This window comes from Taudactylus pleione, unplaced genomic scaffold (genome assembly GCF_031769625.1).
Source record: "Taudactylus pleione unplaced genomic scaffold, aTauple2 ptg000019l, whole genome shotgun sequence".
Classification (NCBI taxonomy): domain Eukaryota; kingdom Metazoa; phylum Chordata; class Amphibia; order Anura; family Myobatrachidae; genus Taudactylus; species Taudactylus pleione.
Window position 1 is genome coordinate 38,289,928 of NW_028284421.1, and position 17,191 is coordinate 38,307,118.

At 44.9% G+C, this 17,191-nt stretch overlaps 2 protein-coding genes across 7 annotated transcripts in view; one reads left to right on the top strand and one right to left on the bottom strand.

Annotated features, from left to right (window-relative positions):
- Positions 1 to 8,972, bottom strand: part of RABL2B (RAB, member of RAS oncogene family like 2B) — a 35,230-nt gene extending 26,258 nt beyond the window's left edge. Inside the window, exon 1 of one of the 3 annotated variants that reach the window (XM_088447197.1) lies at positions 8,743 to 8,972. The gene's annotated coding sequence lies outside the window, so the exon portion shown is untranslated. The other 2 variants (XM_088447190.1, XM_088447201.1) reach the window with 2 other exon arrangements.
- Positions 1 to 17,191, top strand: part of NME6 (NME/NM23 nucleoside diphosphate kinase 6) — a 100,868-nt gene that overhangs the window by 60,902 nt on the left and 22,775 nt on the right. Inside the window, exon 1 of one of the 4 annotated variants that reach the window (XM_088447224.1) lies at positions 8,792 to 8,860. The exons of 1 other annotated variant lie outside the window; for it this stretch is intronic. The gene's annotated coding sequence lies outside the window, so the exon portion shown is untranslated. Of the gene's footprint in view, positions 1 to 8,791; positions 8,861 to 8,983; positions 9,122 to 17,191 lie in introns of those variants that run through there. 2 more of the 4 variants (XM_088447216.1, XM_088447234.1) reach the window with 2 other exon arrangements.

Genomic DNA, 17,191 nt, shown 5'->3' on the forward strand with positions numbered 1-17,191 from the left:
CACTTTCCTAGTTAAACCCATATAATGCTTGATCCACCTATTGCCTATCTGAATTCATGTTACAGTCGTAACACCCAACTTGAGAAGCAAGAGCAGGCCCAAACACATCACAAGAACTATTGTCAAGTTTTCATAATGCTTGCGTAAATGACTTAGGGGTCTATTTACTAAGCTGTGTTAGGAGATAAAGTGAACGGTGATAAGGTACCAGCCAATCAGCTCCTAACTGCCATGCAGGGGCAGAACTATGGGAGACAATGGAGGCAGCTGCCGCCGGGCTCCAGCACTGAAGGGGCACCTCCTCCAGTGCCCACAATATATTCACCCCATTTAGGGCTGTAACTTTTTACCCAGAGTGTACTGTCAAGGCCGCCCAATACATGGCACCCCTTCCCGGCACCTGAGAAGCCACCATACACTAGTGGAGAGCTCCATTTCAGACCATCAGCTGTCGTCTCTGTCTATCTATACCTTGTCCCTACTCATTGTTGTCGCTGCTCCTCAGATTATGTAAGTGTAAAGGTGCCCACACAGATAGCGACATTTTACACGATTTGGCCGATTTCGACGAATCGTGACGTCGAAAAGTTCGAATAGTGAGTTTATACTCACGAGCACGATGCCGATGCGTGTCCCCGCTAGTCGTATATCGCATCTTCTGATCTGCCGTGCTGTAGGGCAGATTAGCCAACCATGAACCCGATGGACGCCGATCGTGAGGTTTTTTTTCCTCACGATGAATCGTACGATTCATCACACAATGCGGAATTTGACTGACAGAGGCCTGGACATGCCCCATCGCCATCTTGTGCAGCATCGTGTATGGAGCAAGACAGTCGCACTTTGGGAGCCTGCACACTGAAGTCTTGTTTTGTTGTATATTTGGTGAGTATTTGTACAGTTTGCAACCACACTGACCACCAATATGTGCTCCCCACTGCCCACCAATGTATACCCCCAGGCAATAAATGCATGACCCAGCCACCGCCCGCCGTATTGAGGCGGGCGGTGGCTGGGTCATGTATTAAGCTCCCCCACTGCCCACCAATGTGTGCCCCCAGGTAATAAATGCATGACCCAGCCACCGCCCGCTGTATTGAGGCGGGCGGTGGCTGGGTCATGCATTAAGCTCCCCCACTGCCCACCAATGTGTACCCCCAGGTAATAAATGCATGACCCAGCCACCGCCCGCCGTATTGAGGCGGGCGGTGGCTGGGTCATGCATTAAGCTCCCCCACTGCCCACCAATGTGTGCCCCCAGGTAATAAATGCATGACCCAGCCACCGCCCGCCGTATTGAGGTGGCTGGGTCATGCATTAAGCTCCCCCACTGCCCACCAATATGTGCCCCCAGATAATAAATGCATGACCCAGTCACCGCCCGCCGTATTGAGGCGGGCGGTGGCTGGGTCATGCAATAAGCTCCCCCACTGCCCACCAATGTGTGTAATACCTCAAATAAATAAATAAATACGTTTTTTTTACAAAAAAAACACCATACATTACATTTAAAAACACACATTATTTAAATCTGGGGGTCTTCTACCTTTCGGTCTCCAGCTGTTGTGGAACTACAGATCCCAGGATGACCTGCCACCCACCTTTGAAACTGTTTTTAGGGCATCCTGGGATCTGTAGTTCTACCACAACGACAGGCCCAAAGGTGGAAAACCCATACTGTCAAACAAAGAAAAACATTATATTACCAAGCAATAAACACATAACATTCCTGTAAAAGAAAACATGATTAGAATACCATAACAAACCTTTAAAAACCTGTAAAAAGGAAATATTAAAACATTAAAAATGTGAACTATAACAACATTACATTTTACAAAACTATATACACAAATATTTAAATGTCCTTTTTTTTCTTATTCATAGATAATGTCCATGGATTCAGAACGTGAATTCGTTACAGGATTCATTGAAATCCTGCACTCGAAAGACTGTCTGTGGAAGATCAGTTCTCGGAAGTACCACAATAAGTCGCAGAAGTTGGCCGCACTCGAGGAACTGTTGGTGTATACCAAAAAATACATATCTGATGCAGACCTGAAAACTGTACGGCAAAAGATACAAAATCTCAGGACAGTATACATCAAAGAAAAAAAGAAGGTGGATGACTCCAAAAAATCAGGAGCGGCTACAGATGAAATATATACTCCTGCGCTGTGGTACTACCAAATGATGTCATTCATCAGTGAAAAAGAGCCTCAAAGGGAATCAATCATCTTGATGTCTGAGGGAGATGAGGAGGTTGCAGAAGTCTTGGTAAGTAGTGACGCAGTTTAAACCAAAATCTTTAATGTTTTTGTTGTTAAATCCCAAATGTCCAATTTAGTCAGTAGTTCACAGATAGTCCTCCTGCCATGGTACAGCACCTGGTCCATTGAAATAGGTCATGTACTCCTCTCTCACTTCTTTGGCACGTGCGGTGGATGTTGTTGTAGTTGTTGGTGCAGACACAGATGTCAAATGTCCAATGTCCTCCAGGGGTCCTACATCTTCTGGTCTAGCTGGGACTGGTCCTCGTTGAGTAAATTTTCTCCGCAGAAAGTTGTGCAGCACACAGCACGCCATCACGACCCAGTCTATCTTCTCCACATGTAGATTGATGGTGGTGTGCAAAATGCGGAAGCGGTTGCTCATTATTCCAAACGCATTTTCCACAATGCGCCGTGCCCGGGATAGACGGTAGTTGTATATCCTTTTCTCTCTGGTCAGGCCCCTGTGTGCAAATGGCTTCATCACATGTTCATGTAATGCAAAAGCCTCGTCTGCAACGAAAACGTAATTTAGGCCGTGCTTTGTCTGGTCCAGTGAGGGCAGGTTGAGGGTTTTGTTGGCGAGTCTCTGGTAGAAAGCCGTCTTTTTGAAGGACCCACCATCCGAAGCACGGCCATTCTTGCCGACATCCACAAACAGAAATTCGTAGTTGGTATTCACCACTGCCATGAGAACGATGCTGAAGAATCCTTTGTAGTTGTAGTAATATGATCCGGTGTTGGCAGGTGGGTTGATGCGGATGTGTTTCCCATCGATGGCTCCTCCGCAGTTAGGGAAATTCCAACGTTGTTCAAAATCTTCCGCGATGCTGGTCCACTCCTCCTCGGTGTAAACTGTAAAAATAGGAAAAAAGATGTTAAAACATGACTATAATATTTTTTATATCTTTTTTCCCTATATAGACTCCCACCCAAGACCCTGATTTAACATCAACACCGGACCTCAGTCTGCTCGGTGGCGACAGTGATCCGGAGAATACCACACAAGTGGAAAGTCAAGTTCCACCTGGACCCTCATCTTCGCAACAACCCCAAAAAAAGAAAAAAAAAGGCAGAAAGGAGAATTTTACAGAACGAGAGGACCATTTTTTACAAAACGCAGAACGGCTGCTGCAGAAACCCCCAGATGCAATTGATGATTTCACAGCTCATGTGAACAGCACATTGAGAAATGTGGATGCAGATATCCAACGAAATTTTTTAAGGTTAAACTACGACCTCTTTAGTCGCTGTATGAGCAAAAATATCTCAAATTCGACATACATTGCAGATCCAATGCTATTTTCCCCTGCCCCAAATAGGTATGTAAGCCCCCCCCTGCCCAGTTAGATATTACTCCCCCACCAAGCACCAGCACCACCTTGTATAATGCTCTGCTGGATGCAGCAGATGAGTCGCCCCAATATACACAGATGTAAATTTTTTCTATATTGTAATATCACCAAATTTTATGAATTCCTATCGGTGCTTGCTGCATGGGATAGGGTGGTGATGACGCCATTTGAACAAGGTCACTACGCACATGGCACAAGTACACATAGCTGGAAGCCGGGGCCACAATGTGTACTTGTGCCATGTGTGTATTGGCCTGTTCAAACTGGCGTCTGACCCACCCTATCACATACAGCCAGCTACCTATTGGGATTCATAAAATTTGGTGATAATGTTATTTTGTAAAGTTGTAATAAAAAAGTATTTTGCACACAGTTTAGTGCACACTTTCAGTTGCCTGCAGGTCAGTGCACATTGTACTTAATGAAGGCTATTTTTTTCTTTGTTTTAGAAAAAAATAAAAAATAAAATTTTCTTTACACAAGAAACCAATGTGTGGTGTTTTTTTTTAACTTACCTTGCAATACTGGTACTGTAGCACTTTTACGATGGCTTTGCAGGTCTCCGGAATGATGAAGCCCAAGGACTGAGGTGAGATGAGTGTCCCAAACTTTAGGTCTTCCAGTGACCTTCCTGTAGCCAGGTATCTCAGGGTAGCCACCAGTCTGTCTTCAGCAGGGATTGCCCTCCGCCACCTTGTGTCCTGTCTCTTGATGTGGGGGGTCACCAGATGCAGCAATTCTTGGAAGCTGGCGTCATCCATGCGCAGGTAGTTCCGATAGTCCTCCGGGTTGTTCTCCTTGATCTCTATCAGCAGGGACATGTGAGAGCGGGTATTCCTTTGTAGCAGCCACTCCTTGGTCCAGCATGCTCTCGTCCTTCTTCGCTGGGCCCTCTTCCTAATCTCCCGGACCCCGGCTTCAGCGACCAACACTTTATACTGATAGGGACGCATCAGTACAGAATTCAGGAACAGGATAGAATGCAGGTAGGTAGCACACACTTGCTGGTAGAATAAACTTTGTATAAGGCAAGCCAAATACAAAGAGCACAGTAGCAATGTACAAGATTCAGCAGGAATACACCTAGCCTCATCTAGTAGCAGAGCAGAATGTACACAGAGTTTAGGGTGCCTGCTTTTCTTATACTCCCAAGCTAGCCCCTCCCATTGTTATGACTATTTAAATTTCCCTCCAATAGTCAAGAGCCTGTTTTATTTTTTTTTTCAACTCACAGTTTGTTATGTCCAATCTCACGATGCGTACGATCCGATAGATCGTGAGATCGTAAGACAGATTGGGTGTCTTTTTTCCAAAATCGTGATCACGACGGCAAGGGAGCTCCCGTGAAAGTTCATGAGGAAATTGGCCATAAAATCGTATCGTGAGCACATCGGTATATGTGTGGGCACCTTAACACATCCGGCATTACAATGTCAGCGGCTGTGACGGGGGGCACCAAATTATAACTTGCCTCCGAGCGTCTGGGATGAACTTACGCCACTGCTGCCATGCCACAGGCTGTTTGAAAAATGGCAGTTAGGAGCTGATCGGCTGGTACCTTATCACCGTTCACTTTATCTCCTAACACAGCTTAGTAAATAGACCCCTTAAATTTGTGAAATTTGGTAATGATGTGCATTGCGCTTCCAAATTTATCAGATGGATTTTTATAGGTGTATTCAATATGGAGCGAACACTCAAATTTATCAGATGGATATTTATAGGTGTATTCAATATGGAGCGAAAACTCAGTTTCTGCGATGTTTTCGTTCGGATAACGTCATTTTCGCCGCTTTTACTTTTACACCGTATTCAATTTGAAAACTTTTCGCTGGATTCGACCCTGCGAAAAAGTATCACCAAGGAATGGGTGGCGAAAAAAAGTGCAGAATTGGGGTTTTGTGGTGCAACATTTCGGACACCACCCTGCAACCTTCAGACAGTCCCCCAAAGGTAAACTGCGTCAAAAATTTTTTTAAAAATACATCAGAAGACCCCCCAAAAAAAGCACTTTCATTTTGGGGGCGAAAAAAAATAATTGGGGGGTACAAAGTTAAAAACTAGCGAACTACAATCTAGGGGGGTCCCCAAGTATGCCCCAGGTGTTTTTTTTTCATTGCAGGTGTTTGTGGCAGGTGGATTTTTCACGTTTTTTAAAACTTCACTTTAGTAACTTTTAAATATGCTCACCCCCATTTTCAAGTACCCCAAATTTGCTGGGACTACTTATTTTCTGCAAAAAAAACTTCTAAATACTATTCTTCACTACCTTCCCAAATCCTCAAAATAGCAGCTATCGAGCCCGTTTAAAGACCCCAAAAACCTTCAGCAGGGCTAATCGGGGGTATCCAGAGTGATCCCCCATGTCAGACCATCTTTTTGGGGGTTTTAGGGTGATTTCCCCAAAAATCAGCGAAGTTTTCGCTAATTTCACTTTCGCCGGGTGCCGTTTTCGCCGATTCATATAGAATACGGGTATAAGCGGGGGCGCGTGTGACACTTTTTCGCCGGCAAAAGCTCCGATGTGCGGCGAACACTTCGGCGCGCATAGACGGCGAAGTTTACATTTCATATTGAATACCCCTATTAATGTTGCACCCCATTACAAGTATAGGACTGATGTTGTGTTTCAAGGATCCCTAATCAGTCGCAGAATTCAAGTCCTTTTGCAGGGGAGGAAAAGACTGTGGGTGCCTATTTATGAAGACATTATTTTTGCACAAGATGCTGAGAAAATCTGTCCCCTAGTTGAATTAAGAAGGTATGGCGGCATATATTTCCAATATCTGCAGTGGCCTTTCTGTTTTCAGTCGCTGGAGCAGTCTGTGGGGACTGTGATCTGGCCAAATTCATTAAGCTCTGTTTGCCTACCGATAGCTAATGCAATATTTTGATGGCATGAGCCAACTCTGCATTTTTTATTTTTTCAGAGATCCATCCCTCTCCGGTAATGGCTGCTTGCTAACGCAAGTCCTCGTATGCACAGAAACGCTGCCTCAGAGGTAAAGTGATCGCGTAAACGATCCCCTTACAAATTATATTTCACAGGGACGGGCTTGTGTCCCTCCATGTCTCCATGTGCTTTTTGGTACATTGCACTGATAAGTGATTTCTTGTTGTGGCAATAAGAAATTAACAGTGCTAAAAATCGAGTATTCATAAATATGCCTCTGAATGCCTACCTATAAAAGGTGAAAAATCCCCCTAATGTACCTTCTCCACCAACGCCAAGTCATTTACAGAATTCCAGTCCACAAAAATTACCTTTTTTTTCTTCAGTGCAAAGTGCACTCATACTCCCTAATGTAAACCCACAATTTACATTTTTATTTAAACCCCTGGTTCTCAAACTCTGGGCCTGATTCAGACCCGCTCGCAAGCGGGTCGATGGTGCCCTAGTGTGCATGCGTACGACGGAGGGAGCTCCGTCATGCGCGAGACCCGAATAGCGACGGCCAAGCCATCGCTATGGGTCTCGCGCCAAAAGGGGCGTGCTGTTGATGGTGACAGCACGCCCCCTTTGGTGGGCGTGTCGGGGGCGTTGCTGCCCAGACGGAGGCGTTCCCTCTGATAGAGCCAAAAGCACTCCTGGGCTTGCGGCAGCGAGACCCTACCGCAGGGTCTCGTCGCAAGCCCGATGGTCGCGATGGTCTTGACCATCGCGACCATGTTTTTTGGGCGCTCGCATAAGCTGTGGGTGGTCACCCACAGCTATGCGAGCGGCCAGGAGGCCGCTCCAATAATAGGAAGGACGGCCCTGATTCAGAGCGAGCGCTCTTGTCAGAGCGTCCGGCTTTGAATCAGGCCCTCTGTCCTCAGGACCCCACACAGGTCACACAGCATATGCACAGGTGTATTCATTCATTCATTCACACATTTTACAAGATCCACAGGTAGAGCTAATTATTTCACTTTTGATTCTGTGAAGAGACCTGGAAAACATGCACTGTGTGGGGTCCTGAGGACCGAGTTTGAGAACCTGTGATCTAAACCCCTGGTGAGTTCAAATTAACAGGAGGATGACTATGTTACCTTATTACATTTTACAAAGATCTTATATTTATAAGGCACCGCAAGGGTTCTGTATCGTCGTACAAATCTTATCGGCACAGTTGCCTTGGCTCTGGGGCATTGATAAATAGCCACGAAAGGCGTTTTCAAATCACTGTGAACATAATTATTTACCTCTGTTTTAATTAAGCATGCCCCATTGTCACTAATACCCCTTTTCCAGCAAAATTCCGGTCTGACCCGGAGTTGGAACAGGGTTCCTATCCGGATCAGACAAGGAATTTAGCCGGCGCCGACTCTGGATATTCCCTAGTTGGCGCCGCTCACTCCGCAGTCGGGTCTGCACAGACCCGGCTTTTCCGGCGTGAAAGTGGACGCTTGGAGATGTCGTCATCTCCAAGTGCCACTGTAGCCGGACCAATCAGCCGGCTTGCGGCGCACTGCAGGTCATCAAGACCCGGAGTGCGCCGTACACACAGCAGGGTTTCACGGGCTACTCCCCTGTTAAACCATGCTATTTACCTGTGTTCGGCGATCCAACCCTCAACCCTTTTACACCAAGGAGCTGCCCGGGTTAACCCTGCAATAACCCGGGTTTTAGCTCCAGTGTAAAAGGGGTATAATAGATGTATTGAAGTTTACCATGGTTTCACAAAGCATACACACGGTCAGATTTTCTTAAAGATCTGAACGATAACGATTGTAAATATCTTTCACATGTTGGGCATGCATCGACCAACGATGAGCGTCCCCGCATGTCAGATAACGATATCTGACATCGGCTGTGTTTGCAGTAAGATTTGGACAACTTCGTTCATTTTAATTAAAGTCAGAAATCGTTCATCGTTGACAAAATCGTTCAATCGTTCATAGTTATTGTTCAACGAAATCGATGATCTGACAAATCTGACCGTGTGTATGCACCATTAGAAATACTGCAAGTTGTAAAATAGAAACAAGGTGGGTAAGTGTAAAAGGAGGACAGAACTGACACTGCTGCCCATTCACTCACTTGGAAGACCACGTATAGTCGCACTGCATACAGATACACACAGCTATTTTCAGGTGGGTAAGTGTAGAAAAGGATGAGCTCACCCAGCGCTGCTCACCCCGATTTAGAAGCTACTTCTCTCTCCTTAGCAACGGATGCTACTGCTCTGTGCTGGGAGCCTGGGACACACACAACCACCACAGCATGATCTCTGCGCATTACCTCACACACAAGAGGTAAAAGTGTAACTTGTTTGTCTCCAGTTGCATGTGGTTAGGTCTATTTCGGCGGACATTTTTTAGAAGCCAATAGCGATACAAACACATGGGGTTTGACACTGACAAAATGGCATCAACTTTCTGCAGTGCGGAGAAAACTAAACAAAGTAGTGTTGCATGCTGGCCTTGTACCCTAGAGCTGTTAATTCCGCTAATTGTGCCGACGACTGCGTCTAACTCCGTTACCATAGAGAAGGGCAAGGGCGGAAGGTCAGGCGGGTGAGTAGTAGGTGCCCTCAAGCCAGCAATAGCAGGCTTCGAAGCGGCCCTTATTTTAAATAAAAAATAAAATAGCAACGTGCAAACCATCGGTTAAATCGGAAAACGTGTAATTATATGACACCCTGTGTTGCATAACCGAATAGACATATACTATATTCTGGTTTGCAGCTTCCAAAACTAAATTCGTGTGGGCAAAAGCCGGAAACATATTAAATGCATTGAAAAAGGCAGAAACTTTAGTAAATGTATTGAAAATGCAGGAAACCATAGTGAACTTCAATACATTTATTATGGTTTCCGTTTTTTTCAATAAATTTACCATACCTCCCAACTGTCCCACTTCCAGTGGAATCGGAACAGTCCCGTTTTGTCCTGCAGGCGGTTGTGGACACTCAGGCACCGCCGCAGCGCTGCTCTGCTAAGCAGAGAGCAGGGGTGTCGTGAAGCTGATTTAGTGCAGGGAGAGGGCTTAGGGCAGGCCAGCAGCTGATGATAAAGGGGGGTGTGATTTGAGAACCCCCCCCCCCAAAAAAAAATGGCTTTGTGGGAATGAGGCCACACCCCCTTTTTGGGCACACACCTTCGGCGCTCGCACGGGTCCTGACTAGGGGATCCAAAATATTGGGATGTATGCGTTTACTATGGTTTCCTTTCCAACTTTTTCAATACATTTTACAATGGTTTCCTGCTTTTTCAATGTATTTTATATGACTTTTGGCTTTTTCATTACACTTTACATGGTTTCCTGCTTTTTCAATGCATTTAATATGATTTACGGCTTTTTCATTATACATTACGTGGTTTCTTGCTTTTCCAATGCATCTACTATGTCTTTTTCAATAAGTTTACTATAATTTCTGGCTTTTTCAATGCATTTGATATGATTTCCGGCTTTTTCAATACACATTACATGGTTTCTGTCTTATTCAATGCATTTACTATGTTTCTGGCTTTTACCCTCTTCCCCTGCCAATCACGAATAGCAGTGGGAATGCACTCACACAGTGGGAGAAATGTAAGAAGCGCTGAAGCGGTATCAGCGCACTTTATGTGCGCTGATACCGCTTCTCTCCGATGTTTGATCGGGGGGGTTTGGCGGTAAATGACAGGGGCGCTATTTACAAGATAGCAGCGCCGATAGCCTGGGCCATGTATGGATGGTCAGATCGCCTGACCGTTCTGCCCGTTGTTGCTATCGACAGCTACAGCCTGGCGATGCCCTATCCCCACAGCAGGGACAGCGCTGTCCCTGCTGTGGGGGCTGGCGGCTCCAGGGGCTGCACGCGGGATCTCTTACTCAGTGGAGCCGGCCAGGACTGAGACACAGCGCATCAGCACTAGCCTGATGCGCTGTGGTGTCTAGCGGGGATCGCCGGAGGGGGGAGTTAACGGTCCCCTGCTCCGGCCGATGAGATGTTCTAACATCTCATCGTTAGTGCTTTCTGCTTTGTCTTGGTAAAGAGGCGAAGCAGGAAGCGTTATAGTGGCACGTTAAGTGCCGCTATAATACACCCCCCCCCCAATGTGTGAGCTGTCGCTTACGTAAAGCTAGAGGCGTAGCTAGAACTTTGCGGGCCCCATAGCAACATTTTGAGGGGGCCCCATCCTAATGCCTCTAGAGAGACACCTCTCTCCACAGCAGTTGTTAATTTTATTACCCATAGTAGTGCCCTAGTTCATTTAATGCCTCACAGTAGTGCCATAGTTCACATTATACCACACAATGGCCCCAGTTGCTCTTATGCCTCATTGTAGTACTACCAATAGACATTATGCCACACCGTGTCCCCAGTTTACATGATGCCACAGTGTCACCAGTACATACTATGCCACACTGTAGTTCCCTCAGTGCATATTATGTTATATTTTAGTGTCTCTTGTTTATATTATGCCACATTATAGTGCTCCTGTACATTATAACACACCACTCGCTAAAAATGAAATATCACTAGATAATGTCTTATCTAGAGCTTCATCCCAATTGGCAGCTCCACATAAGCAAGGTCTCCACAGCTGAGAAGATTTCAGTTTACAGTGATTATAAAGACAGGGAAGGAGGAGTGGGATCAACCAACTCCTACCTGAGGGGAATACTTCCTAATGAATGAGATTTTCTTAATTTCCACATACTGGGCCTGATTCAGTGATGTACGCTAATGCAATCACAGCTGCGTTTCACATGGTACGCAATTGTGAAAATATGCTAATATTTCCAAAGCTTACCTGAGCATAGGGATGCCCACTGCTGCCTTATCATATGCGTCCGCCGTCGCGCACCAACGTAAACATGGGTAACTTCTAGGCAAAGCTAGTAGCCATGAAGCATAAGCGACAAGTCTGATTTGGCCCAAACATCGTCTCTTCTGACACGCAGAGGGTTCTTATGCTGCGATGCAGATAGCAATGGTTAATTTATGCACGCCCATGAAACAACGTTTAAATGGTCAGGCATGCCTGCATTTGCCTAGCCACCTCCCCTAAATGCTGACTACCTGTCACTCACTGTGCGATTGAATCCACAGTGGGAGCGTAATCACTAAACAATCACTGAGCGTGCGCAGTGCGGATAACATGCATGTACATTGGCAAGTGATTGCTTGATCTGCGTAAATATCGGCATTGCATACATCTCTGAATCAGGCATACTGTCCCTTTCTGGGACAGACCTATCGATTCCTACCTATCTATACACTAATTTCGCTATTTAGCGTTGTAAGTCGCACAAGAAATAATTACTCTTCAGACTTTGATTGTGTTTCCAAAGCACAAAATATTATTCACCAAAATGCAGATAGTTACACGCTGTGATCTAAATACAATCAGCGCAAACAAATTATACAATCTCAAGGTACAGTCAATACATACGCAGGCTCTGGATCCAGATTTTGGGCATCAAAGGTGAAGCCTCCGTCTGAAGAAAGAACAAGCAGACTAACTACTGGAAATAGAGCATCCGTATATATGTACCCTTACCGAAATAGGCCATAAAATAGAACAAGTTGGCATAATCCCATTGGTTCTTCTGTTACATTACAGTTCATAGGTCAGTTTGTAAGATCACAGTCCAGCCTCCAACAACTCTTTGTGTCCATTTTCCTGCTGAATAACAAGTGTAAACTGGCTGCATAACAGAGTACATTTTAATGCCTATCTCTCTATGATCCATAATTTGCAGACGCATGTTGCGATTTCCCCACCGATGGAACCGGAAGTCTGCAAATAAACAGTAGTTTAGAATAGCACCAAACACTGTCTGCTTATCATATACTAAACCTGAGATCTCAAATACAGTCGCTTTATTACTTACTTAATAATGAATAAAACCTTGAATATAAACCTTAATGCTAGGGAACCTTTTTATGTAAGTGTACAGTGTGTAAGTGTAAGGATATTAAGAAAAGCCGCTAGTTAGCGTCGTGCGACTACGTGTTTGTGAAATACACCGTGGTACGTGTTTTGCAGGGTTGGTCATCTTATATGTTTTAGTAAATGTATGTATTTATATAATGAGGACTTTTAACATTGTTCTATTGAGTGGGAATCGCACGACGCTAAATAATAGCATCGCTGTATGTACTTATAATGTGTGAGATTTGCTAAAATGGCGCTGAGCGGCCATTCGCAAAATGGCGTCTTGCGGCCATTCGCAAAATGGCGTCGTGCAGATTTTAACTTTAACAGATTCTGTCTCAGCCAATTATCCGGCTTCGACAGACCTCATCACGGAGATTAACTCCTGATGGACAGCTATGTGACCTGGGTCTGGGGGCCCCCTAAGCCTCTGGCAACAATGGCACCCTCTGCACCCACAATATCTACACCCATGCATATAGCACTAATGTAGTCATGTAGTGTGAGATGCCTTTCGCATATAGTAGTAATGCAGTCATGCAGTGTGACCTGCCGCTCACGTATTGCAGTAATACAGTCATGCATGTCATAGCGTAGCCAAACCCGGCACCCACTTACCTGGTTCGGCAGCGCTGGAGTCCTGGTCAGTGTAGGGCCGCAGACAGGGAGTCCCCGGCGCCCATTGCTAGTGTTCCGGTCCCGGCTCCCTTTCTTATCCTCCCCCAGCAGCGGCAAGTGCATGTGGCTGCGGCTTCCCATAGGGGTGCGCGCGTCGACCTGCAGCAAGATCTAAAGGGATAGAGGCGCCAAATGTGACGTCATGTTTGGCTTGAAGAATTGAACTCCTTCCTATAAAGGGGGTTTCTGGGAACTAGACAGGTGCCAGAGTATAGACTCTCAACCATACTCCAGCGTTTCCAATGTTTGCAGCTGCTCGTTCATGACCTTGGCTTCATCCGTGACCTGCTTCAGTCTCCTCCCTGGTACTTTGCTTGGTATTCCGGTTTTGACCTTGTTTATCCTCCGTGACCTGCATACGTCTGCTCCCTGGTACTGTCTTGTACGTTTTGTTCTGACCTGGCTTGTTGGCTACGCTGTATGTATTCATCGTACTCCGCTACATCTAGAGTATACCAGCACCTGTATTAGGGAACCTACTCTGAAGGCCGTGACCTGCGTGTCGGACACAGCTAAGTCCAAAGTTCCTTGCGGGGGGTCCCTGGTAAACACCACCGGCACATTCGACTCCGCGCTTCAGTAATAGATCTTGTCAATTCCAACATACGGGTTAGCATCCACTATCTTTCCATGACTTGCGACAGAATACTCTTGCCCAAAAACATGGATGCTGCTGGTAAATCCTCGACATGGGAGTTGCTGGAAAATCTCCTTTCCAGAGTGGAGAAGCAAGAGCGCGATCAGGCCTGGACTATGCCGTGCCTACAGACACTGATGCAGCAAATCTATACTAATCAGAAGCCTCGGGAACAGTTAGCACCATCCCAGGCGTTGTCTGTTCCAGCTACCGTACCGTACTAGTTTTTCAAAATTTGACTAGGATCTGAAAGGTTGTCGGGGATTTCTGAATCTGTGTTCTATCCAGTTCAAGATCCAAGCAGCACATTTTTCTTCAGAGAGAACTAAAGTAGCTTACATCATATCCCTGCTGTCCAGACAGGCCCTAGCCTGGGCCTCACTATCGGAGAGAAATGATCCCCTGGTTAATGACCGTACATAACCCCTGGAATCCTTCAGGGAGGTGTTCGACGAACCTGGTCGTGTGTTTTCTGCAGCAGCAGGTATCCTGCAATTGAGACAAGGCGACCAGTCTGTGGGTAAGTACGCAGTGTAATTTTGAACCCTTGTCTCCGAATTAAATTGGAACAACAATGCCCTGGTTGCTACCCTCATGCAAGGACTTTCAGGGCAAATAAAGGACGTACTGGCATCCAGAGATCTGCCAACATCCATGGATGACCTAATATCTTTGTGCATCCGAGTAGATCTTCGCCACAAAGAGAGAGCACGAGAGAGGGAACAGTCACATCACTTCAGCTTCAAGCTCGCCCCACATTTCACAGCTCCAGTTGAGTCTCCAGAAGGAGGCCGTGCAGATCGGGAAGTCTCATCTTCCTTCCGAGGAAAGGCAAAGGAGCTTAAATAATAGGCTGTGTCTGTACTGTGGCGAACCGGGTCACTTCCTTGCCAGCTGTTCCAAGCGTCCGTGAAAATGAGGGGCCCTAACTGATCGAGGGGTGGTCAGATTAGGTGCATTTAATCACACCCCAAAGGAAGGTAGTCCTTCCCTTTTCTCGATTTAAGGTGATTTTGTTATTAGAAAAGACCACGGAGACTCTAAAGGCCTTCTTGGATTCCGGCACTGATGATAACTTTATAACAGCGAAGAAGGTTCAGGAGTTGGGAATTCCTAGTGTGCCATTACAGACGTCACTCTGTATCATTGGAGTAGATGGAAATAAACTTCCCGCGGCTACCATCCACTCCTGGACGACATAAGTTACTATGCAAGTGGGCACTCTCCATCGGGAGTTAATATCTTTTTACATACTCCCAATAGCCGAGCGTTCTATTATCCTGGGGCAAGCGTGCTACCACATTAGATTGGAGTAGACCCCAAATTTTGTCTTGAGGAATTCAGGACCATCAGATGTGCTTGCCAACTAACAGACCTCAGCACCATGTCATCCAGAGTTTGTACATCTCTCCAGAGGACTCTCTTTCAGCTCCATACCATTCCCTCTGAGATTTATTCAGCAAAAAGGCCGCTGAGACACTCCCAACTCATCGGCAGTGAGACTGTTCTATAGATTTACTACCTGGGGAAATGCTTTCTTGTGGAAGAGTATTTCCCCTCTCGCTTCCCGATCCCCAAGCAGTGTCTGAATACATCAAGGAGAGCTTTGAGTGTGGGTTCATCAGGGAGTCTAAATCACCTGCGAGAGCTGGTCTATTCTTTGTTAAGAAGAAAGATGGTGGGCTGAGACCATGTATTGACTCCCGGGGTCTGAACGCCATCACCATTAAAGACCGGTACCCACTACCTCTAATTTTGGAAGTCTTTGATAGCATAAAGGGGGCAAAGGTGTTTACTAAATTAGACCTCCGTGGTGCATATAATCTAATCGGGTTCCGAGAGGGGGATGAGTGGAAGACGGCCTTCAACACGTGGGATGGTCAATATGAGTACTTAGTCATGCCTTTTGGTTTAACCAATGCACCTGCTGTTTTCCAATTTTACATGAATATCATCTATCGAGACCTGTTATACAAGTATGTAGTGGTATATCTGTATGACATCTTGATCTTCTCTAAAGATATAGCGAGTCATCGTAAGCACGTATGCAAAGTGCTGTCACGATTTAGGAATAATCATCTCTTCTGCTAGTTAGAGAAATGCTCCTTCGAGCAAAAGAAGGTGATGTTCCTGGGTTATATTATTTTGGCAAGAAACACAAATAATATCCTGCACAGGACAAAAATGTAATTCAATTTATAGACCAACAATTTAGTACATTCTAATAATTAGTTACCAAATTTTGTATATAGCTGGAATTGCTCCCTGGAATTGAATATCAAGTACTCACAAAACAACTTACCATTGGCCTCAGCCAATGTGCAGCAAGTGATTACTTTGTGGGGCACTCTTTTATAATAAATTAATTGATATAATTGATATCAGGAAATATACATAATTACTTTATAATTTTTAATCGGTTCCCTCTTTAAAGAGATTGAGGATTATTTTGACTCTGAGCGTGAAAATATGACAGTCACCCATCAATAAACACACATAAATTCTATATAGTTGATATCAGAAAATAAACGTAATTAAAACATAACTTTTAATCGGATCCTTCTTTAAAATAAATTGGGAATTATTATGACTCTGATTATGAAAATATGATAGTCACCCATCAATAAGCACACATAAATATCATATCTATCAATAAGCAAACATAAATATATTAGACATTCTTTAATAGTGTATGAAATAATTACCTTGTGGTGATCATATTTAATCATTAACAATATATCCCCTAATGGGTAAAATAGGCAGGTTTAGCAGTTAGTATATTCACTCCCTTTCTTCATTAATTCATTTATGTAGTAGCACTATATGCAACCAACATATACATAAATTAGAATTTAAATACTATAATGCTTCTAAAAATGGTTTTGGTAAATGTTGCAGGTATAGTATATACATACAGGACAGATATATTCTCAATATACTTTTGTTATATGAGAGATAGTTTGTTTTATCTGTCTTTCTTTCAACCATAAATGCCAGCAATTCAGTATAATGTTTTAGAAACAAATAATAGACAATAAATAATAAATAAATTACACATCTAGTATACAATGTTGCAGCCCCTGTCTCCTGTGATTATTGATTATACTTCATGGAAAATACATGAACACTGCTATTCATAAATGAGCTGGCAGCAAGAACCAAGGAGGTTCAAAAAGGACAGATAAATGGTTAGGTACGGTGTGAGGGATCGGTTCCTTCTGCTTTCCCAGGTCTTCAAATTGAGCGGACCTGGGATGAGAGAGGAACACACGGCAGCACCGTTGGAAACAAAAGGGAGTCGTGGGGGACAGTGCGCCCGTGTATGGTGTTAGGCAGGCCCTGTTACTTAAAGTATTACATGAGCCGGATGCGCCATCAGGGTAAGTCGCGACCCACCTGAA